General features: G+C 43.3%; 1 protein-coding gene across 8 annotated transcripts in view; it reads right to left on the minus strand.

The window, feature by feature from the left end:
* The window catches only part of DIP2C (disco interacting protein 2 homolog C), a 1,002,241-nt gene that overhangs the window by 845,864 nt on the left and 132,847 nt on the right, over window positions 1-23,530 (minus strand). The gene's annotated exons all lie outside the window — the stretch shown is intronic.

Below are 23,530 nucleotides of genomic sequence, written 5' to 3' on the forward strand. Positions count from 1 at the left end.
ATGTAGGAAGTTGGCTCTGTATGTGCTATTTCAAAGTAAGGAATAGCATGCACAGAGTCCAAGGGTTCCCCTTAGAGGTAAAATAGTGGTAAAAATAGATAATACTAATGCTCTATTTTGTGGTAGTGTGGTCGAGCAGTAGGCTTATCCAAGGAGTAGTGTTAAGCATTTGTTGCACATACACATAGACAATAAATGAGGTACACACACTCAGAGACAAATCCAGCCAATAGGTTTTTATATAGAAAAATATCTTTTCTTAGTTTATTTTAAGAACCACAGGTTCAAATTCTACATGTAATATCTCATTCGAAAGGTATTGCAGGTAAGTACTTTTGGAACTTCAAATCATCAAAATTGCATGTATACTTTTCAAGTTATTCGCAAATAGCTGTTTTAAAAGTGGACACTTAGTGCAATTTTCACAGTTCCTAGGGGAGGTAAGTAGTTGTTAGGTTAACCAGGTAAGTAAGACACTTACAGGGCTTAGTTCTTGGTCCAAGGTAGCCCACCGTTGGGGGTTCAGAGCAACCCCAAAGTCACCACACCAGCAGCTCAGGGCCGGTCAGGTGCAGAGTTCAAAGTGGTGCCCAAAACACATAGGCTAGAATGGAGAGAAGGGGGTGCCCCGGTTCCGGTCCACTTGCAGGTAAGTACCCGCGTCTTCGGAGGGCAGACCAGGGGGGTTTTGTAGGGCACCGGGGGGGACACAGGTCCACACAGAAATTTCACCCTCAGCAGCGCGGGGGCGGCCGGGTGCAGTGTAGGAACAGGCGTCGGGTTCGCAGTGTTAGTCTATGAGAGATCTCGGGATCTCTTCAGCGCTGCAGGCAGGCAAGGGGGGGATTCCTCGGGGAAACCTCCACTTGGGCAAGGGAGAGGGACTCCTGGGGGTCACTTCTCCAGTGAAAGTCAGGTCCTTCAGGTCCTGGGGGCTGCGGGTGCAGGGTCTCTCCCAGGCGTCGGGACTTTAGGTTCAAAGAGTCGCGGTCAGGGGAAGCCTCGGGATTCCCTCTGCAGGCGGCGCTGTGGGGGCTCAGGGGGGACAGGTTTTGGTACTCACAGTATCAGAGTAGTCCTGGGGTCCCTCCTGAGGTGTTGGATCGCCACCAGCCGAGTCGGGGTCGCCGGGTGCAGTGTTGCAAGTCTCACGCTTCTGGTGGGGAGCTTGCAGGGTTCTTTAAAGTTGCTGGAAACAAAGTTGCAGCTTTTCTTGGAGCAGGTCCGCTGTCCTCGGGAGTTTCTTGTCTTTTCGAAGCAGGGGCAGTCCTCAGAGGATGTCGAGGTCGCTGGTCCCTTTGGAAGGCGTCGCTGGAGCAGGATCTTTGGAAGGCAGGAGACAGGCCGGTGAGTTTCTGGAGCCAAGGCAGTTGTCGTCTTCTGGTCTTCCTCTGCAGGGGTTTTCAGCTAGGCAGTCCTTCTTCTTGTAGTTGCAGGAATCTAATTTTCTAGGGTTCAGGGTAGCCCTTAAATACTAAATTTAAGGGCGTGTTTAGGTCTGGGGGGTTAGTAGCCAATGGCTACTAGCCCTGAGGGTGGGTACACCCTCTTTGTGCCTCCTCCCAAGGGGAGGGGGTCACAATCCTAACCCTATTGGGGGAATCCTCCATCTGCAAGATGGAGGATTTCTAAAAGTTAGAGTCACTTCAGCTCAGGACACCTTAGGGGCTGTCCTGACTGGCCAGTGACTCCTCCTTGTTGCTTTCTTTGTTCCCTCCAGCCTTGCCGCCAAAAGTGGGGGACGTGGCCGGAGGGGGCGGGCAACTCCACTAAGCTGGAGTGCCCTGCTGGGCTGTGACAAAGGGGTGAGCCTTTGAGGCTCACCGCCAGGTGTTACAGCTCCTGCCTGGGGGAGGTGTTAGCATCTCCACCCAGTGCAGGCTTTGTTACTGGCCTCAGAGTGACAAAGGCACTCTCCCCATGGGGCCAGCAACATGTCTCTAGTGTGGCAGGCTGCTGGAACCAGTCAGCCTACACAGCTAGTTGGTTAAGTTTCAGGGGGCACCTCTAAGGTGCCCTCTGTGGTGTATTTTACAATAAAATGTACACTGGCATCAGTGTGCATTTATTGTGCTGAGAAGTTTGATACCAAACTTCCCAGTTTTCAGTGTAGCCATTATGGTGCTGTGGAGTTCGTGTAAAACAGACTCCCAGACCATATACTCTTATGGCTACCCTGCACTTACAATGTCTAAGGTTTTGTTTAGACACTGTAGGGGCACAGTGCTCATGCACTGGTACCCTCACCTATGGTATAGTGCACCCTGCCTTAGGGCTGTAAGGCCTGCTAGAGGGGTGTCTTACCTATACTGCATAGGCAGTGAGAGGCTGGCATGGCACCCTGAGGGGAGTGCCATGTCGACTTACTCATTTTGTTCTCACTAGCCCACACAGGCTTGTAAGCAGTGTGTCTGTGCTGAGTGAGGGGTCTCTAGGGTGGCATAAGACATGCTGCAGCCCCTTAGAGACCTTCCTTGGCATCAGGGCCCTTGGTACTAGAAGTACCAGTTACAAGGGACTTATCTGAATGCCAGGGTGTGCCAATTGTGGATACAATGGTACATTTTAGGTGAAGGAACACTGGTGCTGGGGCCTGGTTAGCAGGGTCCCAGCACACTTCTCAGTCAAGTCAGCATCAGTATCAGGCAAAAAGTGGGGGGTAACTGCAACAGGGAGCCATTTCTTTACAATGCCTATATGTACATGCACCCTAATTGGAGGGACTATTCTTTCTATTCCCAAGTTCACTCCACGTACTCACGCATCGATTATATCACCCATACCATTCTCCATGCTTTAGATTCTACGGAGATCACTTACCACCTCACTCATAACACTGAACTAGACATCTCTCCCCACATGCTCCGGGATGGATTCAAAGCAACTATATGAGGAATAATTTCTTCGATAGCCATTGCACAGGGTAGGGAGGCCAGACTTGTAGAAGACGGATTAACCTCCGAATTTAAGACCCAGGAATAATTAGACAAAGCAAACCCCACTCGATTGCGTGACAGCTTGTCATTTTCCAGGGACAACGGTGTGCCCATAGGATGAATATAGCTGAACAATCGTTGTTGGCTTTCAAGCAGCGTTACCATGAAGGGGGGAAAGAATGTGGCCTCGGTCCTGGACCGTAGACTGCATCAAGCACATCCCACATAGTGAAACTCTGCAAGCCCAAAGGCAGAAAGGCAATAACGGAGCGAGATAAGAGACATTAATTCCAGGCATATTATCAAGCTTTATACGAGCAGGAAGTGATCTCCCAAACCCTACTTGATTCCTACCTAGCTAAGTGTGAATGGTCCCTGCTCCATCCCAGGCATGTGGAAAAGGTAGATGCTCCGATTACATTAGAGGAAGTCCGCTTGGCACTCATGGCCACCCACTGGCAAGTCACTGAGTCAGGATGGTCTATTGGTCATCTTTTATATGGTTTTCCTCCCTGGTATAGGAGAACACAAGCTATGATTATACAATTCCTTCACATTTGCCACTGGCCTCACCCCTACCATGGAAGCAGCAGAGATTTCATTAATTCCCAAGCCTGGTAAAGATCCGACCCTCTGCTCATCATACCGCTCCATTGCCCTCCGAAATACTGACACCAACTTTTTTAATAAGATCCTCTCCTCTAGATTGGAACACTTCCTTCCTAGCCTTATTGACCCAGATCTGGTCTGATTTATTAAAAACCGCTAAGGTGCAGATAATGTGCGCAGAGGTGCTCATCTAGTGGAGAAGCCCAACTGTCACCAAACCCTGGCCTGCCACTTATTGCTGGAAATGGAGAAGGTGCTGGATAGAGTTAGACTCTTCTGCAATCAGTGCTGCGGAAAATAGACTAGGACCTACTTTGATCAATAGGATCATGGCCCACTATACAGCCCAGATGGCATCAGTACGGGTCAGTGGGCGCACTACAGACCCTATAACCATAGGCACAGAGACTAGACAGGGCTGCCCACTGTCACCTTATTTGTTTGCATTGGCGATAGACCCCCTGGATATTATGATATGCTAGAACTAGGAGATCATGGGAATCCCTTTTGGGGGTCAAATACATAAGGTCAATCTTGTTGCAAATGACTTGCTGCTTACTTTGACAGATCCCGAAACCTCTGGCTTTAAGGTTAATTTGTCAAAACCTAGCATCTTGTAACAGTCTATTCCGACTGCTAACGTGCCTAAACTACAACTATTAACATCCTTCACTTGGTCCTCAACTACAATCAAATACCTGGGTCTTAACCTGACACCTACATTACCAACCTGGTCGACAGCAAACTGGCCCCCACTATGCCAAGCGATAGTAGAAGACTTTAGGCGCTGAAAAAAACTATTCCTCTCACTGCTGGGCAGAATCAATGTAATCAAATGAATATCCTCCCCTGGGTCCTGTACCTCTTCCAAACCCTTCTCACCCCAATACTCCATGACGATATACTACAGCTCGATCATGAGCTGATGACAATTATCTGGGGAGGGAGGAAGTCCTGTATATCAACAACGCTCCTAACACAGCTGAGGGACAGGGACGTGTGCACCAATCTATTAGACAGCACACTTGCACTTTATCTCACTCTGGGTCGCACTCGAAAGGCACTGGTTCCACATGGACAGGGCAGCAGCCTGTAAACCTTTATTGGACTTGGCTTGGCTTCCCAAACACACTCGTCCCCGTAGCGCGTACACAGAAACCCCGATCAAGACACTACTAGATATATGGGATAAGCTTGCAACATTGCACGGTTTGACTACCTTTCCCTCTCCAAACACCCCGATCTCCCATAACACATACTTCACTCCTGCGCTGTCCCCTCACGGCTTCCGAGCAAGGACCAATAAGGACTACAGGATAATGAGGGATCTTTATCAGGGACCCAAGCTAAAGACTTCTGAGCAATGTATGGAGGAATATCATCTACCGGACACAGCTAGACTGGAGTACCTGCAGCTGCGTCTCTGTGCACTTTACCCTCAGTCTATCCTGTGGCCTATACCCGATTCAAAACACTGCTTTGATCATATGATGAGACAAAGGAGCTCATATCCAACACATATTGAACCCTTCAACACTATGCGTATTGTCACACACCCTTACCAAACCCTATGGAATGGGGAAGCTGTTGAAGAAATACACAGAAAACAGTGGGTTACCTGCTGGCGTGATATTCCTAAAATATATTGTAGCCTCTCCCTGCAGGTAACTGCCTATAAACTCATGTACCAATGATATTATACTCTCTCTCGTTTGTCAACCATCTACCCTGGCACGTCTCCACTATGCTGGAGGTCCAAACTTGAAGTGGGTGATCTTGTACATAAATGGGGGACCTGCCCCCACCCCCCATACAAACATTCTGCAAAGAAATCCTTAGCCACATTAAAGATGTATTGGGCTATCCTTTTCCTGCCACCTCACTCCTAGTCCTCTTGGGACTACGGCCCCAAGGCCTGCCAGGCATGACCAATACGGACTGCACACTTATGTATATACTATATGCAGGGAGTCAGCTCATTGCGTTAGCATGGAAACAACAATCCCCATCTTCCCTGCCGGAATGGATTGCTCGCCTCTGGCATGGTATGGTGTTAGAACAACCTAGCCACAAACTATCAGGAAACAGATGCTAAATTTCGTAGAGTCTGGCACCCTCTACTCACTCATCTCTCTCAAATAGAATTCACTTGCTTTACCCCTCCAAAACTGATGGTACTGGAACTGTTCCTCTGACTCCCGACCCATACAGCCCAACAAATGTCCCTTGCTGTACTTTCCCGTAGGAGTACTCCAGCTCAGAGATGGAGAACCACTATGTCTTGGTGCCATATCTGTATTGCTTATTTATGGCATAAACCTGAATGAAATGCATTGTTCTGTTTTGTGATATTGGTTTGAGTGTTTCTCCCTTTCACCGTTTCCCCTCCCTGCCCTTCCCTCCTTCCTTCCCCAAATCAACAAAGCTTTTACCTGTAATGCTGAATTGCTCATAAGGACCGAAGGTATGATATTTGCTCTATTGCTGTCGCCTATAGCAGAACCTTATCCTCTCGAATGTCGCCAATAATGATGCGCTGCTATAATCAACTTACCGCTCCAACTTATGATTGTAAGATGCCTTACCCTCTGTGATCCCTTTGTACAGCTGTAAACCTCACTACATAGAGTTCAAAAAAAAACGGCCAACAAAATACCTGAAAAAGGATACTATTCCTATACTATGCTGAAGATTAGCACCTAGACCTACAGTCTATTTCTCCAAGAAGAAGAAAAAAAAAACATCGGCTGATCCTCTTTCTTAGTACAGCTAGCAAAACTCTGGACCACTTGCCTGCCGAATTATGAATTATAGAAGACCATAAATAATTGAGGAGGAAAGCAAAAAAAAAGACTAATCCTAAATTGAAGCTACTGGGAAACTGGATACTTAGATACCAGCATCTAGGAGCAACCAGAAGCAGCACAGAACACTCTGCTCAAGAGTCACTAAAATTCATGTAACATTAAAAATCAAATCATTCATGAGCAGAAAAACATTTTCTACCCTAGACCGTCCTAAGGTCTACGGAAAACCAAGCCAGAACCCTCTCCTTTGGCCAACTGTGATCAGTGCAGGAATAGACAACAGTAGCAGGGAAACTGATTCATCACAACTAACCACCAATCAAAGCCAGAAACAGTTAGCTCAGGATGCATAATAATTGTACACAAATTCTTGACAAAACACCTTACCAGCCCCTGCTTCGGGATGCGTCTATACCATAAGGACACTAATCCACCTCACATACCCTGGAGGATTCTCGCATAGTCTATCCCTGCAGGCCCTGACAATTATTGTTGTTAATGCTAGACAGATTATAGTTATAACAGTTATGATAATTATTATAATTTAGGCCATCCATGCAGTTCTCTGCCTTGTTCCTACACTGTTCTCTCTGCTGCCCCCACAACCTTTCAAGACTCTAAAAGCTGACAAAGTGGCCAGCCCCCAAATCAAGCAACTGTGAGTTTGAATGGCCAAATGGGGAGTAACACGCAGCATCATGCATTTTTTCTAGGTTCCTTCTGCTTATCAGGAGAAAAAATCTGTGCACGGAAACAAAGAGGAAGTCAGTGGGTTTGAGCCTGTTCCCAGGCAGGGCGGTATCTCAGACTGAGATATTTCCCTACCCATCTTAGAATTAGGCCTAAAGTCCAACAATCAAGGAATTCAGGGGTGTACACGGTAACATCAAATTTGATTTCAAATACGCTGTATTTCTCTATGTAGGCGTACTATGCCACAAGTCGAATTTATGGGTATTTTGGAAGGAACCAGGAATTGTAGATAAACGTTAGGCTTTTCTTATCTCTCTACGGATTTTTCTTTTACCAGTATCTGTAAATCTCATTATCTTAAAACGTACAAAACCTGGGAGCATTGCCTTATAAGATAAGCGTCTGTTTACAGTCCGAATGACAACTCTTAGAACGCCTGACAACTCCTATTACAAGCTAACACGTCAGAAAAAGACCGAAGAACAAGAAATAAATACGAGTTAGATGGTCGCTCATCACCACAAATAATCTGGTTATTTACTTGAGCTTGTATATTCAGTCTAAAAAACAGCCGATTAGCGTACTGTACATTTCTCTCTCATATACTTTTAATTTCCAGGCAATTAAAAATACGTATTTAAAATGATATAGTTTTGCACCACACAGATAGTGGCTATTGCTGCCCCAGAAAAAATATATGAGGTCAGCCTGTCTAGAAGAAAACTAGGACACTGCAGAAATGATAATGCTATAAGAATATGGGCCACATACAAGATTGCTGATCAATCAGCCTGCAAATGTTTCCAACAGTCGAAAGTGAAAGAATCAAGATTTCTAAATGACTTCGAAATCCAACTGTGATCTGCAGAGAGTTACTGAAGCACTTCATAAACAGGGATGTGGAATTCCTATGGGACATCTTGTTTGGGGTCAAGGGCAACAAGTTTTTATGTTTGTTTTGTCCTTGGAACAAGTAGGCCCAACCCCCTGCAGCACAAACCCTTTGGCTGCCTGTTTACAAAGCATGGAACTCTCTGCAGTTGAGGTAATGTGTTTCCAAAAGATAATGCTGTTCGAACTTGTATTTATGGTTCATTATTTGAAAGTCTTCATTATTAGAGTGAGTGCTGTAAATAAATGTTTTAAGGTCACACTTCACTACTGACGTTGGTTCCAGTACAAAAAAAAATATGTGTACATACATGTTTGAAAAGTTTAGGCTAAGAGGCTAAGTATAATGCTCCCAGAATGCTCTCTGATTATATGCAAATGAAGTGTCATTTAGTAAAATGTGTTGATGCATGCTAGTATTTCCCAAAAATATTTCTAATGGAAAATCAGTGTAACCATTTTCAACACGATTATAGGAAGCATGAAAATAAACAAACACTGACAAAGCCAACTGATCTGACATATTTTTATAAGTCTTTTAGTTTCATCAATGCGTGTCTTGTTTTGACATGGCTTTTGTAACACTTTATTGTTGTGGGAGCTACCAGGCCCTCAACATTGTAACAAACACTGGCAAAACCCCCCCAAAAAGTTTTTGAACTCTAAAAGCACACGTTGCCACCAGCGGCATAACAAAGGCCCGCAGCCGCCCTCCAGGGGGCCCCTTCAGCACATCACCTGCCCTGAGTGAGTCTGGAGAGGGGGCTCCTCCATGTTCTTTGCAAAGGGGCACCCTCCAGTTTCGTTTATGTCACTGATTGCCACTGTAGTTCCTGACACTGAACAAAACTACTTTGTGTGGCAATATGCTCCTTGTGGAAGAGCAGAATGCGATCACTCACAGTAAAGCCAGCCGAAAGAGAGAGAAATAGAAGTTTAATAAAAACAAAATGTCTTTGTTCACACCAGACCTAATTAGGGACCAAGACCCACATGTAGGTAGCTTTTTGCATGTCGCAAACAGCGACTTTCGCTGTTTGCGACATGCAAAAAGCACATTGCGATGCACAAACCCAGTTTTGCGATTCAGTAACCTGGTTACCGAATCACAAAACGGGTTTGTGACTCGCAATTAGTAAGGGGTGTTCCCTTCCTAATTGCGACTCGCAGTGCAATGTAGGATTGTTTTGTGACCGCGGGCGCAAACCAATCGCAGCTTGCACCCATTTCAAATGGGTGCTAACACTTTCACAAAAGGGAAGGGATCCCCATGGGACCCCTTCCCCATTGTGAATGTCACTGTAAACATTTTTTCAGAGCAGGCAGTGGTCCTGCGGACCACTGCCTGCTCTGAAAAAATGAAACGAAAACGTTTCATTTTTGTTATGCATCTTGTTTTCCTTTAAGGAAAACGGGCTGCATTACAAAAAAAAACTGCTTTATTGAAAAGCAGTCACAGACATGATGGTCTGCTGTCTCCAGCAGGCCACCATTCGCGAGGGGGTCGCAAATTGCGACCCACCTCATGATTATTCATGAGGTGGGCATTTGCGAAGCCCTTGCGAATCACAGATGGTGTCAAGGACACCATCCTACATTCGGATTTGCGACTCGCAATTTGCAGGTCACAAAGCTGAACCTACCTACATGTGGCCCCAAATTTTTAAAGAAAGTCACAAAAGTGCACCCATGGTATATGTTGTACACCTGTAAAATATCTGTGAACTGTATTTTAGCATGGGTAAATACGATGTGTAGATTTGCTCATGTGAAAATCTATTGAGCATTTGCAAGTTCATTTTCCCTCCAGCCACTTTCTTCCCAACTCTGGAAGAAGTTCTAATTCTGCTATTGTCCGGAGTAAATGTCTAACCTTTCTTATTATGGGAAAATATTCGAGAGAAGCTGGTAAAAATCTTTAAAACATGCAGGTTAGTAGGCTTGCAGACTCAAAGGCATTCCAGCCCTGGAACTATTGCTTACTGTTTCCTCCAGCCCCAGTATGCAGATCTGCAGAAAGGTGGCAAAATAAGGAAATTGCTACAGTAGGAATTGAAACTGCAAGTATTCAAACCCTACTATGGTAGTAGCCCTGGCATAATCAGAGAGGCTATTAATTGCTGCCATAATTTGTCACCACACTACATGGCACCAAAGGGACAAGTAGATCTTTTTACAGGACAAGTAGATTTGAGAAGCAACCTGTCCCCCGGACAAGTAGATATTTTAATAAATTCCACACTCCTGATAAATGACTAAATGGTAAGCCTTGTGAGGGAATCAAATATTTATCAACTGAGCAATGTACACTTCAATACAATAATCAACCGGTCACCGGCTTAGCCACAATTATGGAAGATCAAAACAACTTACCAAGGCTGGACAATATGTGGTAAAAGAGTGTAGACGACCAGGTTTAAAATAGAGCTATTTGTAAGTTGGTGCAACAGTTCTTCAGCTGAAAAAAGGCTTCTGACGGACCATTTGAGGTTTCTCAGGTGCATTATACAGGCATCGAGGCTAAAACCTGACCTACTCATTTGTTTCTCTTGTTTTACCCTACTAATCTATTTATTTATGCTCTTTCATAAAGAACCACAAACAGAATGATGTGCCACGTACAGGGAGATTTAAGTTTTTCTTGATGGTCATAGGACATCAAAGAGCCATCTCCCACAGCAGATACAGCCAGCATACCCTAATACACAAGGAAGAAGGCAGTAGCATATCTCTGAGCGTCAGGATATGGGGTGGAAGGCCACCATATGGACCTGAAACAAACCCCTCCACCATCTGACTTGTGAGACATACGTACACATCAAGGGACACTCTTATGAATGACAGACGGAAGTCTTCAAACAGACAACCGGATCATGTGGTCATGATTTCTCTTGAAGGAGACCATTTAATGTTTTGTGATCATAACACAGCAATATACAATACTCACAGATCCACATCTACTCTTTAACAATGAGTAAACACCAAGGGTTTGGCTCTATCAATTTGTGAAGATTAAACATTCTGCCACATTCTAGCCTGGATGAGAATGCACTGGTTTTGGCTATATGGATCAAAACTGGAAATGCCCCTTGTAAGCAAAGACTAAGCCTGAAATTCCACAGTCCTACTTCATAAGCTTGATTATAGTACCATTGGTGGTGGTCAGAAACCTTAAAATATAGCTTCACAAAGGTGTCTGCTTTATTCCACATCTGGTACAAGTCCCCACAGAAATGGCCAGGCACACGAGTAATCAAAACTTATTTTGGAAAATAGACTCCGTCAGTAAAGACACCCTTCACTTCTGTGTATAACGTATGTGCAGGGCAGGGAAACTTTTAAAGTAGGACTCTAACAAGAGAGCAATGGAAGTCTTGTACTGTACTCACATTTGCTCTGAGCCCTAGGGCCTAGCTGCAGACTGAGTCACAAGGTCTGGCTGACCAAAACATACCATCCAACCCATGTTACTCTCATGCAACGTAATGGTGCATTCCCAGTAGTGCAATCTGCCGCTTGAAATGGAGGTGCACCAACGCACCACTCCAATTCGATTGTCACTGGAAGCCTACAGGGTCACCCACGCAGCTTACATCAGATGCCAACAAACAGTTCCAATATGACACTTTAAAATTTAAGAGAATGGCCAGTTTGCTCAAAAATATTGGATGCAGGGCCATAACCGAAGCAAGATTGGGTGCACAATCCACAAGACGAATCAATGGAGCCACTGGGGTGCATCTTACTCCTGCCAAGTCTTTATCCCCAGCCTCTGCTCCCATTCGATACTCTCATATCTTCTCCAAAAAGCACTCAGTCCTGACCGTCATGAAGCTGGTGAATGAACGAATGTGAGAGCGGAAAGGGGGTACAAAGTGTGTCGACGTTAAAGGGGCTGCCTAAAAAACGCCTCTACTGCTGTTGGGGTACAACACTTAGCAGAGTATGCACTTCATGACTTGGTAACGGTGACAGAACATTTGTTGCAGTTAATTATACGCGGGCAAACAAATTTAGAAACGTGTCTGGTTGATTTCAGACTGGATTGGTGGTATAGACTCATTCGGCAAAGGTAGGCAGAACCTAAAACACTAATCTAGTACTCTATTGTACAGAAAGTATTTAAGTGTAAACCTTGCAAAGGCTCAAACCTGCAGCTTTTCTCATCAATGTGTTTACTGCATAAACCAGGTCTGCTTAGAACAATTACAAATGATAGGCTCATAACACACTGCTGTTGAGGCAAGCTTGTAAGCCACTGCACAATGGGCATTACACTGATCCCTATAATTAGCATTTTACTTAAGAAATTATTTTAGCATTCGAAGGTATTTCACAAAGCCGCAGATAGCAGACCTCTTAGCCAGCGTTTGTTAAGCAGAAAGTAAGGAAAGTGATCCACGGTGGAATTAAATGTGCTAATTGTTCTGTAAGAAGCATGGCTTGCAGCAGTGACCCGGTTATTCACACAGCTCAGGCACAAGCGGGTATGGTTCAGTTCGAATGCACAGACCACTGGTGAGAGCTGCAGCAAAAATCACAAGGCGCCTGGCGAGGAGTCCAGAGAACGAGAAATCACAACCCATTACATATTACCGAACAAACAGCACGTTACGACCTTCCGGGTTTACATGTTATATTTACCACGAAAATGTGGGGGAACAGCACTGGTGTTCTCTACCTGGCTGCTGAGTATGCTAATCAGGCAGTCTAGGATGATGGAGGGATATTAACATCAAATTTTAATTTTTGTTTAACTCTGGGCAGGAGACATAGATGATTGTACCAAACCGGTGACTTTATTAATGAGCATAAAAAATAGAATTAATGACTATTTAAAAACACATCATAAACTATATATATATATTTATTTTTTTAGCTCAGCTGCATCATGGAGGTGCAGACACTCATTTCACCAGTCTTCGAGAAAGAAAAGTAACTACTGGGGATCGAACCTGTGCACTGCGGGTCCCCTGGCCTCTCTCACCGGCGGAAAAAAATGAGAAAAGGTTTTATACCCATCAACCAGTTTCCACAAGTGTTCTACATATTGAGCTTTACTTAACTGGAACTGCATCGAGCTCCGGGAGCAGGGTATGTATGTGTTTGTGAGACCAGGCCAAGGAAGGAGTGGGGTAAGACCGGCCAAAGTGAGACCTAAGAAATCTGTCCCGTGCTGCAGCCCTAGCCGAAACGGTGGAAACATGGCCGGTCTCTTTTCACAACACTGCCTCTTTTTTAGCCGGAAATGACACTCTCTACTAACAGTGCTTTAAATGGGCAGGTACTGTCCGGTACGGAGTACCTGCACTTCTTTCATTTGAAAGGGAGAGCACTTGCATGGCTTGGCACTGCTGCAATTTAATGGGGGACTACCGGCACTTCTCAGGAGCACACAGGCTCTGAAGAGTGGGGTCCTGCACTTCTATATTTCCATTTAAAGCGCTGCCTTCGAATCAAAGCGGAGAATGACTGGGAGGAAATAGGATGCCTCTGCAGGTAAATCAGGAAACGCAATGGCCTCTCTGGGATCTAGGAAAGGTACTGGGATCACAAGGAGGGGCGAGGACAGAAGGGTAGCACCGGGTGGAGGAATCTGGTCTTGTTCTATCAGGTACTTTCTCTCTCATCCTTGTGTGGCAGAGTACGGCTAGGGTTTGAACCATGACTCGGCTAATGCTTGTCCGACTGGTGTTCATCTACCATTGGGAGTCAGAGAAGGTTGAGTGCAAAGCCCTGCTCGGATTTTGGACTAGCAGAACTAGGTGAAACATTGGAATGTGTAAACATCCATGCAGCTGATTTTTTAGTTTCTGCTCAATTTACCAACATCGACTTCTCTGCCACTTCTTTCCTCGCTCTTTAGGTGCATTTGTTCAGCAATAAACATTATTTCTGCACATAAAAACCTGCATGGCTGCTGCTCCTTACATCAACTTACATTCATGCCCTATTACTAACATTTGATAACATTTCTGCCTTACGCATGTTGGCATTTGGATTACCGGGCCTTCTCTGGTTATCCTATTTTAGTCCACAGACACAGCTGCCCCTTTGTCTAGGTTGGTGCTATATTGCTGCCTATATATTTTTAATCTCCCTCTGGTATATATTTCTCTTACTCTTTTCTACCCCCCTTCCCAGCTCTCCCTTTCCTCCACCCAAATTCACAAAACTTTACAGAGTGGTTGACTTAACTGCTACAGTCAGAATAGGATATTAACTGAAAAAATTGGAACTATAAAACATAACACGAGACCTGCAGAGTAAACCTTAACCACTAGAATTTAATAGAATTTTCTCATCTACCTTTCAGAAGTCCCCTGCCATCTTGTAGATGCTGCGCCCCAAGATAACAGAGCTCTCTGTTCACCCACATGCAACACCAAAACACTTTCTAAACACGACAAATACAACACTCATCCACCTACGCACAGCCCCACAGCCTAGAATGTACTTCAGCTCTACAAAACAGGGTATGGAGCACAACATAAATGCTGCAAAACAATAAAATTTGACCCCGCAAACCTTTATGATCATTATCGATGTTGAAGGCCAGCCGTCAAAGAGTAATATAAGCCGAACAATTGATGGGTGGGACTGTGCAGAACAGTATGCTGGGAGGGAGAGATATTTGGTGAAAAGAGATGGCAGTCCAGATGCCTCACATCACACCAAGAGGACAAGGGGAGCAATTCACTTCCAAAAGAATAAGTACAATTACAGGATGAAAGAAAAAGGAAAGGAAACAAAACTCTGAATTTAGTTGTAATAGATAAACTACGTAGCACTGGAAAAGAACGTGGCAGTTGGTTCCTGCTCTCTTTTACCTCTTTTGAAAGAACACTTTAAAACAAGTATTTGAGTTGAAGCTATTGGCACTGTAAATTCATAACTGGACTTTTCTTGCCACATAAATTGGTCAACCCTGCCTCATAATGTTGTCTTTTCCTGACATATAATTCCAGGGCCCGGCATACAACTAAAGCACTTCTATTCACCACCTCCTATCTGCTGCAAAAAATGATAAGGTTTCCATTTAGGATTCTTATTTAAATCTGACATGCTGACTCCAGTAGAATACCACTTTCAACACTCCACCATCAGAGTTGCTGGTTGGCTAACACAGTGCCTCAAAAAAGACACAAGACAGCCACAGAGAAGAAGTAAACTAGAAAGAGCAACCAAACATATTGAGTGTTCAAAGAGTCATAGTGTAATAAGGATTAAGTTTGCCCGAATCATGGTCATAATTCTAATAAGGAGAGATTATTAAAATTTATACAATTATCACATAAACCTTTATCAGAAATAAACGTTTGGCATTAGACTGGAATGCTCAAAATATCCCCTAGAGGGCATCATAACCAAAATATAATTTGTAAGAAACATGGTCAGGTAACTATATTGTTAGCCCTTAGAGGGCATAACCTCATGAAAAAAAATGGGAAAACTAATGCAGTGTAACCTATAACCTAGAGGGCGTTTTTAGGGCTAGCAGGCCTACTGCAATGATATTACAAACAAGGCATTTAAAACAGACTTCTCTCAGCCGTAAAACAAAAATTCTAGCCATGAAAAAGCTTTAAAGACCATGAATGGTGGGAGGGGTTATTTTGTGGTCCCCATTAACCTAGTGTGGGGATCCAGAGATGACGTAGACAGAAATAGTGTTTTGAAAGTGGTTCGATTGTCCTAGGACCACCACAGGCTGAGCTATGAGCAAAAATGTTTTGTAAAAGTACTGCCCTGCTAAGCATTATGGGGCGAGTTTCCCAAGTGCAGTGAATATTGTAGTATTGACTCTTCTGCTGTGCCTGGAGAGCCCTTTCGCTTTGAGGATTTTATGTAAAGCATTTACCAATTTCAAGTGTTTTAAGGGGAGAGTCACAAGACATGACTGATTAGAGAACTGTGAAAAATGTGACCAGCCCTCCAATAAAGCTGATCGAGCTGTCGTGCCTGTTCACGCTGTGGGCGCCGGGGTCGGCATGCAGAATGAAGGGGAGAGACAAAAGAAAAAAAATAGTTTGCCCCTGCTGAAGTATATCGTCAATCGTGCAATAATCCATGTAACAGGGGCAGTTTGTAAAGGCGTGACAAAAACAACCTCAAGGCGAGACAAACGTAAAGCATTTGCCAATGACATCAAATGATTTTTGAAAGGCAAGCCCAGGCACGAAAGTGATAGGCGTGGTTAAAAGCCCACAATACTTACAACAGGTCAAGGTACTTGTGCGCTCAATGTGGAAAAGCAAACAAATAGAATGGACAACGTACAACTACGAGGTTACGCCAATCAGCTAAGATTTTTTTCTTTACTTCATTTAGAAGCTTTCAAAAATAATCTCTTTTCTGATGACTATCTGTGCTTTGAAACCATAGCACTATAGGCTTAATGAAGGTAAATATCCGAGGGAAGACAAGTGATGTCAAATGTTTCATAAAGGAATGCCTACTTTGCAAAAAGAGTAGCCCTTTTCCTAGGGTGGCCCAGCACAACACTACATTGATAAAGAAATAATTGTCAATACTATTTTAAACAAGCATGGCCGCCAGCCTGTTAGTTTTTTTAATGCATTTTTTTTGGGGTGGTAAATATATGCAATAGGCATTAAAAGTTTTTTTAAAGACTGCAACAGTTTAAAGGAGCTTGCATCTGATTGCAAAAAGCTAATCAATTAATGACATCACAAAATTAAATAAAAAACATGAACAGGAGCTAAGCTAGGCCTACCAGCATTAGCACTGAAGTGAACTACGTTTAGGCTGATGTGCACAAGTAAAATGCTGTCTCTCATAGTGAAGAGAGCTGTAGGCTTGCCCACTGCTCAATGCTTTATGACGTGAGCGGCAGCACAATGTGAATTACACTTCAACAGATAAATGGATAAAGAGAACTGCCCAAAAGCCCCTTTGTCTATATATAAATATATGAATTAATTTCAACACACTGGGCTGACGAACAAAAGCAGTCTCTGAGCCACATCTTAAAAACGCAATGATCTACCCAAAATTAGATAGCACAAACTGAGCTATAGCTTTAAGACCTTTATCGCACCTTAGCAAGTTTGCACTGATGTCATTAAACGTTTAACACTGACGAAAAGTTTCAATTTTCAGCTATGCAATGGGATATCATTAGCATTGAGTGACTCAACAGTACTGAAAGCTAGCAGATTCTTTGTACAAGAGTCTCAGAATCATAAAAAGCATTCGCAGTTTTCAAAAATAAAATATGTATTTCTGCAATATCCAAATTTAAAGTCAGCCATGTGCAGAGGCTCTGTGCCACAGCTCTTCACTAGAGTGAGTCATGCTGTTTCCAAGCCTGGAAGCCCTGTCTTACTGGCTGGCTGCAGGGTAGCCTCTCAAAGCTAGTCTCCAAGTGCTGACCTGCACATGGCCCGCATCAGGGATACGGTGGTGTGAGGTGGGGGGGTGTTGGTTGTGCTGTCAAGGGAACCCATCTGGAGCGGCTAGAAGTGGAAACTGTTATCTCTATGATGCAGTTTCCAACATCAGTGGATTGCTTTGAAGATTTAACCCAGCCTGGCAGCTGCATCTTCAAAATACATGTCTTAAGTTTCTGGGTCCTTTAGAAGAGCATTTTCTCTGCCCGACAGGTGGGGCACTGTACCGGGACCTATCTTGAATAACCAAATTATTCACCTAGGTTTCCAAACCCACCTCCCTTCCCCTGAAAGGTTGGACTTTTCTCCTCCTCGCCCCCTTCCAGGAGACAAAAGCAGACTGGCGACCTTCCTGAATAGAACAATTCACAGGCCGTATTTATTACAACTTAATGAACACAACATTAAAGAACATCATAACATTTTTACAGTATTCTTGCATCCTTATGTACAATATGTATCTCAAATCATTTATGGGGCAACTAACACACGGTTTCTCCTAACAATAGTTCTTAAAGGAGTCATGGTTGACCATTCCCCTCCGCAACAATGTTAAAGTCACGTGATGTCATTGAGGTCAAAAGGAATGCGATGGCAGTAATGCTACCGCTGTACCTTGGGGAAGGTAGCCATGGGCACTTGTCCACTGGGTTAGAGCAGCCAGCTCCCACCCTTGTCGTGAAGTACATGGCCCCTTCTCACCCTCTGTGATTTCCTCTGCTGGCTTCAAATGGCCCTGCAAGATTATCCTCCCCCAGTTGCACACAGTGCTCTGCAGCATCGGCATATAACAATGAGACAATCTTACAAGTCTTGCTACACAACCAACTCTATCTGATGCTTGTTAAACACAAAACAAATGAACAGCAATTTCAAAAAGAGAACATTTGAAAGTTTCCAAGTGCTACAGATGTCTTTAAGTGAGATGCTCTTAAGTATATAGACGCTGTAGATTATTTGGCCATTGCATCTGCAATGTTAAACTGGGTGTATATATTGGCTATACAACTCAATCATGGGCTTTCTGTTTAAAAAACATCTAGCATCTAAACTTTGTAAATTAAAGGCTGCAGTGCCATAATGCAGTCCTTGGTGATTGAACAGGCTGAAGAGTTCCCATGAGAGTGATGTAGTTGAAATCTTAGTGCTGCCCCTCATGTCACATACATCATCGATAGGTGACACTTTATGCCTTATGTTAGCCAAAGTACTAATGAATTGAAGGTAGAAGCTGCACTGTCAATTTAAATGTGCACTCTTTTATACTGTAGAGCTCAACAAATGTGGTATTTACATTAAACTAAATGTTAGAAGGACTAAACTCATTATTATGATGTAATTTAGGCTCTAGATAGACTAACAGAATGCACTGAAACTATATTGAATTTCTTATTTTTAATCATTTAAATAACATGTAAAAATAGAGAAATGTAGTTCTACGTTATACTGACTGAAACATATTAACAGTTATTTTGTTTGAAGTAGAAATCTAAATGCTAATGAAGAATTATTAATGTAGAAATTATGGTTTGCATATTAAAATGTGTTTTATTTGATGTTTTAATGTGCTGTATTATTTCACTTGCATTAGCCTAAGTGAGGCCTGGTAGGCCTGTATTTCGTGACTGTGCAGAGAATACTGATTCATCTTTTTTTAACGTGAATCTTTCTTTCAGACTTCACTCCCATGAGAAGACTAGCTTTGGTACTAGACCCCTACTGTTTTAGACAAAGAGAGAATTGAAACAATGTCATTGAATGTAGACCATCTTGATCTGTGGACTGAAATTATACACAAGTGTTTCAAACTCCTGTGGAGCTAAAAAGGATGGGTGAAGTTCCCATGACAGACCTGGGAAGAATTTTCGATGTTACAGTTTGAAGTCATGTGATCGATTTCTATTGGATGATGCCCTTTCAATGTAATGTGAATTGTCACCTTTGGCGAATCAGAATGCAGCATGAAATGTTATGTCTATGACCAGTTGGACTTTAGTCAGAGATCTCCAGATGCTTTTCCAGATGTTCTGATTCCCCAGATCCCTGCAGATGAAGAACCCCACATGCTGAACCCCTTGGAGAGGTATCTCCCTTGCTACCTTTGTCCCTCGAGATGCCTTATTGAAACTTCGAGATTTCCTAAATAACCCCCGAGGAAGACTCTTGATCGAGCTTCTGCCATGCAGACGCTTTCCCTTTTGATCTAGCTTTTACCTACTTTAGTTAGTAGATTGTTGCCCAAGATGACCTTGTCCAAAATCTTTTTGTCCTGTTTGTTGTTTTGCCCGCATGTGTTCCGCCCCAGACAACTTTCCCTGATTTGGCCAACTGTAGGGATCCCCTCTGCCCAGCCAAAAATTATACTCTGTTGACTTAAACTGACTGATGTTTGCACACCTAAGAAACACTTGATTTCTGTATCAGAGATATACCGACTAATGTGTTGCATTATTCTTATTGAATCCTTAGTTGTATGGGTGTTAGTTCACCTTTTCTTATTTTGTCGCCTTGGGCAACCCTTGGTGATTCTGCATCTATATAAATTGGTTGTGTGAATTGTTTACATGACTTTGAGCTTAGGTTTGTAATAAATATGCTTAATTTTATTCCTGACTGAAGTTTTCCTTCATGATCACATTGGTCACGATGTGTAACTTAATTGGTTTATGTTGAAATCATGTTAGTGGTTCTACCACATCCTATGTTGGGTCAGAAGGTTTCTTGACCTCGAGAGGGCACTGATTCATGTGAAGGATGAAAATGCTCCAGCAGGACAATATATAAAACAGCTTGAAGGGTTTATGTACCCACTGGAAAGAACGCTACATAGCCTGCTGGTCATAAGTTTAAACCCTTACATGGCTAACTGTGCTTTTCATTCTTAACAGGTCGACAACATGAGTACCACTGAGCTGGGTAATTACTGTATCTGCTAGTACACATTCATCAAGACTCAAAATTCTCTGTCGGTCTGGGACACATCAGGAGCTAACAAGTAAGACTTACAATTGCATTAAACAGAATAAGTCTATTTTGTGCACTGTTGACGGTTTTGCTGCCGGGGTTGGAGTGCATCCCCACTGCTGTGGCGATTTTTAGGCCTGGGCAGCCAACCTCCCGTCTTTAATAAACAGACTGGGCTCTGGGTCTGCCCTCTTCAAACCACCAAACTTAGGCAACACCCCCTACAGCCACTGGCTTGAGACATTGCCATTCATGGGTTAGCTCAGCCCACTTCAGTATTTTAGCCCCCCAGTCACGTCATAGGCTGTTTTGTGTTCTGTCTCCGACAAAGTTCTTCTGTTGGAATGCATAAGGGACTATTACAAATTTGAAAAGTAATCTAAGTTTGAAAAGCAATCTAAGATAAACTTTTTATCTTCGTTATCTCATCACACTTTGAATTAAAAAGCAATAATTTGTGTTGCTTTTCACTGCACGAAGAACTGGTTCAATTACTGTAAAACTACAGAATTGCTAGCAATGGTTTCAGTTAAATAAGCGACACTTTGACGCCCCTAGTAGCACATTAAGAGTCAGGGCTGCTGTTACGATGCATTGTTCCTGGGAGCTCACCTGCTTCTGCGGATGGGCTGTGGCTGAAATGGAAATTCTGATGCTCAACAGCTTTAGCAATGCCAATATGCCTGGCTTACAAATGAAAAACCGAGGCAGACCTATTGTCTTTGTCGGTGATTATTTTAAAAGTGTCCATATTTAAAAACATTAATGAATAAACTCACTTTATTAGAGAATACAAGTACAACCGTAGGAGAATGAGATAATTCTTCCGAGTGTTGCAGTGACATTCCAAAGTAGCACAGTCCGTCTTTGTCAAGAGAGGACGCGGGGAGATCCCGCCTTACCCAAGATCACACAGTGCAGCTGCGTGGCGACGAAATGCCCATTTTTTAAATCACCCAGTTTGCCCTTTTAGAAAGTTTCCCTATTATATAGACCTACTCTGTCGACCATTAATGGCACATTCCCCTGAGAAAGGAGTTTCGGTATCATGAAAGTTTAATGCGCGTCAATACCAACGTCAGCGCAAATAAAAACAGTCTTGTTCAACTGTGATCTGAAAGCAACATTTTTATCTGTGTTATTTACAGGAAGGACATTTGGGAACCAGTGAGCAAGAGTTGCCCAGCTATTATTGCGTTTATTAAGCTGACGTTCTGTGCTGATTTCTGAACATTAAAGGTACATTTGGGTAGCCGTTAGCACACCGTTCATCACAACACGTCTTGAGCTCCCAAACAGAGAATATATGTAACAATTTGCATAGAATTTATGGCACAGAATCTATGACCTTTCCAACATTATCACCCCGACAAGTTGTCCAATCCATGCTGGGTTTGAGGCTTACAACACAGCCCCCCATCTAACAAGTAAGATACTGGACATGGTGCAAATTCTTTGGGGATATCTCGGACGGTTCCCAAGTGTGGACTTGCTATTCATTGGGTTTCTGACCACAGCTAATAACTGCCCACCTCCTGCGGTTCCTAGGATCTTCAGTCTGCAAGCAATGCATAAGGTTTCTGGACAGGCGGATCTCCACAGTAGTCAGTAAGGTGCTTGGGGGAGAAAATGGTTGGCCATGTTGGACGGTCAGAGTGGGGACCACAAAGTTAACACTCCAGATGCGCCCGAAAGCTTTTCCAAAAAATCCTGCAGTAAGAGTGCAATTACGAGATGAAAGTGCCTCAAAAAGCAACTGTTCACATTTTTCAACGAGGCTGAGTTTTCCATGCCTGGTGAGAACAAGCATTTGCAAAGCAACGGGTCTCGCATTCGCTCGAGCTAGAGCTATTAGTGTTGTAAACTCCTAACCAGACTTTTCTTTCCACATAAATCTAAAGAAAAAAAACAGTGCAATTTTGCTATGTAAAACACAGCACGATTGCGCTGAAACTGAAAATCAAGCACAACCGTGCTATGTAAAGCCCAGCACGATCGCACTGCGTGGAAAACAAAAAGATAAAGCAGTACAGAAACTAGGCTGAAAACTTGTAATAAACTAAGTGGGAAGAAATATTAAGGGAAGGAAAGCGCTCACAACATTCCCCTCTTAATAGTAAAGGAAGTAATCAATTGAAGGTACGGTGCTCCCGGCCTAGGAGGATCCTCCCCTTCCTCCAAAAAAATACATCCGGTATTATTGCTTTTAGATAATACGTTTTTTGATTGATGATGGTCTCACAACTTCTACTGTAGTAATGTTTGGAAAAACCATGAAAAAAACAAGAATGGACAAAACCAAATGCTTGCATGCTCGTGGCAGGAGATATGAATTCCCTTTGTCACAAGATTCAGTAGCAGATTGAAGCATTTTCTTTCTGGGGAAACTTGTAGCTTCTTAAATAAATGGAATGAGTACTAACTCTCCAAAATCACCTTCAGAAAATTATCAAAGCTAGTTTCCACCAATCTTTTGAGCAACTGAGATAAGTGTGCGACTATTTAGTATGATTCCCAGTGAGCTTATTCTTTGCTTTGCAACCATAATACTTTGATTACCGTATTTCTGAATGTCTAAATACTTTCCATAAGCAAGTCGAGTATTTTATTCTACATTCCCATGGTCCTCTGGACTAAAACAGTAACACATGTTTTGTGCTTAACTATGATACGAGTTAGAGGAAGGCCTGAAATACTTCAAACGAGTGTGTTTTGTAGCATCCAGGTGTGACTCAACTACTGCAACAGGTGGCTCTCATGGAGACCATATAACAAAACAGAATAATGAAATGGAAGAGTGCAATGCAAATATGAGACGGTACCTCATACAATATTTGCAAGATCTACCCTATCCGCAATGCCGATAATGCAACATGGTGAATTAAAAATTCCCAGTTGTGTAACTGACACATACAAAACACCTTAAATCTACAATCAATATCTCTTGCGGCACCAAAAACCAGTATGGGTTGCGACGGGCTTCAGATATGCGGGTGAACTTCCTAAGACCCTGTACTAGACATGCACTTTTGATCTGTCTCTACCACATTCAAGTATGTCCAATCTTAGGTACTTGTAAGCCTGATCTGGACACAACTAAGGACAACTGTGACCAGAACATGGAGGTGAGAAGGAATGAAAAGAAGAATGTCAATTGTCTTATCTGAAAGAAACGCGTCTAAACCTCAGAAATGACAAGAGGTTCCAGGAGAGAAGC

The sequence above is a fragment of the Pleurodeles waltl genome, chromosome 10 (assembly GCF_031143425.1).
Source record: "Pleurodeles waltl isolate 20211129_DDA chromosome 10, aPleWal1.hap1.20221129, whole genome shotgun sequence".
Taxonomy (NCBI): Eukaryota; Metazoa; Chordata; class Amphibia; order Caudata; family Salamandridae; genus Pleurodeles; species Pleurodeles waltl.